A 2,679-nucleotide genomic window follows, 5' to 3' on the forward strand; every position below is an offset into this window, starting at 1 on the left:
GTACACGGTCGAATTGTTGCTGGAGTGGTGCGCCACCAGGTCTTTTAGGATCTCCATGTTCCTCCTTGTCCTGGGCCTCAGAGTCCGAGGTGGCCTGGCTGGATCCCTTGGCTCCTTTAGGTTTCCCCATGCTGCCAGGGGCTCTCCGCAAAGGTCCCGGAGTAGTCGCCTCCGTGTGCAAGTGTCCAGCACGACTTTCCCGGGGTTTCGCCCTCCAGTCCAGAATGGGCGATCTCCTTCTCCAGAGCCTGTGGAGACTCCGCCGTTTCGGCTCACGCCACCGCCACGGCGTCCGAGGGCACCGATAAGGGGGCGGAGACACCCGTCTCCGAGTCGGGCAGGCCCGTTCACCCACTATAGCTCCGGGGGGAGGGCCACCAACTCCCCGGGTTGTCCTGTGGCGCCCGAGCGTCGCGCCATCCATGTAGTTGGGGTGGCCAGGAACTCGCAGCTAGTTGCGGAGTCGCGGTGCCGACCACTGCCTAGAACTGAGTGCACCCGTGCCCGGTGCCCTCCAACGCGTGGGCACCCGCCCGGTCGTCTAAACAAGTATGGTCCCGCTGTAGAGGGTCCGAACCAACCAATGTCCAATGTCTAAAACAACTGAGGCTGGTGAAGCCGGGTGCCGGGCGACACCCGCGAGACCTCCTCAACTCCGTAGGTTCGATCAAGGGGACAAAGGGGTCCGGGCGCCATATTGGGTCGCACTCCGCCACCTCGCAAACTTCGGCATTTCTTCAAAGCCACCTCCGTCCAAACTCCACCAGGGCCTTCGGGAGGGTGTCGTCGCCTCACTCAACCGAATGCGGGGTCTGGGGTGCCCCTCAGCCTCCGATGTTCAGGATAATTCCGGGCTCAGTCCCGGAGCCGAGCTCTCAGGCGACCATCGCCATCGGCGCCCAAGCCACGCCCCCACCACGCTCTAACCATCTGAGCTAACAGGCCGTTTTGCACAAAATCCTGGAAGTCCAGCATATGAATATGAAAGTTATAAATATATAATATCAACATGAAGAAACTTATATGACTTTAAAAAAATTACAATACAAAAGAGATTTTCATACTTAGTGTTAGAACTTAGAACCATTAATGTTTTTTCCATGTGTTTTAGCAATAAATAACAATTCATCACCTATATGCAATTGATTCATTTAATCATTCTATCAGCTTCCCCTCAAAGGAAATATAGAGATACACATGATACAGAAGAAAATACATCTATTTTCAACATTAAAGGAGCATCAAGTATTGGCTTGGAGACGGATTGAAAGTATGTCCTTGGCATTTTTAACTTTATGCTCTGAAGACTAAACTAATAGGCTCACTAAATATATAGCATACTATTGAAGAAATAGCAGATGATGAAGTGCTACTGATTGTTAATCTGGGATAGTTGGAAAGCTTATATTCAGCTGTTTACATTCATACTATTTTTATATTTCATCAACAAGACAAAACAAAAATGACCTCAATAAATTGCAATAAATAAGAGATTTAGTTACTTGGCGTTAGAACTTAGAACCATTAATAGATATTTCAGGAGCTTTCAGAATAATAATTAATTCTACAACTATATCAAATGTATTCATCCAATCCTTCAAGCATCGTTTGATCCAAGGTGATAAACAGTCAAAAATGAGACACAAGAAAAATTAATCTTTTTTCAAACAATTAAACATGGCCTGTACAGGGATCGAACCTGTGACCTTGGCGTTATTAGCACCACGCTCTAACCATCTGAGCTAACAGGCCTGTCTGCACAAATTCCTGGAAGTCCAGCATATGAAGAAGTGCTAATGACAGTTAACCCGGGAGATTTGGAAAGCTTGATTTCGGAGGTTTACCATGAAGTTATAAATATATAATATCAACATGAAGAAACTAATATAACTTTAGAAAAATTACAATACAAAAGAGATTTACATACTTAGTGTTAGAACTTAGAGCCATTAATGTTTTTTCCATGTGTTTTAGCAATAAATAACAATTCATCACCTATATGCAATTGATTCATCTAATCATTCTATCAGCTTCCCCTCAAAGGAAATATAGACATACACATTATACAGAAGAAAATACATCTATTTTCAACATTAAAGGAGCATCAAGTATTGGCTTGGAGACTGATTGAATGTATGTCCTTGGCATTTTTAACTTTATGCTCTACAGACTAAACTAATAGGCTCAATAAATGCATAGCATACTATTGAAGAAATAGCAGATGATGAAGTGCTACCGATTGTTAACCCGGGATAGTTGGAAAGCTTATATTCAGCTGTTTACATTCATACTATCTTTATATTTCATCAACAAGACAAAACAAAAATGACCTCAATAAATTGCAATAAATAAGAGATTTAGTTACTTGGCGTTAGAACTTAGAGCCATTAATAGATATTTCAGGAGCTTTCAGAATAATAATTAATTCTACAACTATATCAAATGTATTCATCCAATCCTTCAAGCAGCGTTTGATCCAAGGTGATAAACAGTCAAAAATGAGACACAAGAAAAATTTATCTTTTTACAAACAATTAAACTTGGCCTGTACAGGGATCGAACCTGTGACCTTGGCGTTATTAGCACCATGCTCTATGGCTGAGATACCCGCCACCCCCTCTCAACACAATCCCCAAGGATGGGAAACCGGAAACAGTTCTGAACTTTTGGAAGACGGGA

At 43.6% G+C, this 2,679-nt stretch overlaps 1 non-coding gene across 1 annotated transcript; it reads right to left on the reverse strand.

Moving 5' to 3' along the window:
- Positions 1–1,678: 1,678 nt before the first annotated feature.
- Positions 1,679–1,752, reverse strand: TRNAI-AAU (transfer RNA isoleucine (anticodon AAU)). Its single transcript has one exon. It is a non-coding gene; the product is annotated as a tRNA-Ile (tRNA).
- Positions 1,753–2,679: the final 927 nt, after the last annotated feature.

This window comes from Lissotriton vulgaris, chromosome 4_1 (genome assembly GCF_964263255.1).
Source record: "Lissotriton vulgaris chromosome 4_1, aLisVul1.2, whole genome shotgun sequence".
Taxonomy (NCBI): domain Eukaryota; kingdom Metazoa; phylum Chordata; class Amphibia; order Caudata; family Salamandridae; genus Lissotriton; species Lissotriton vulgaris.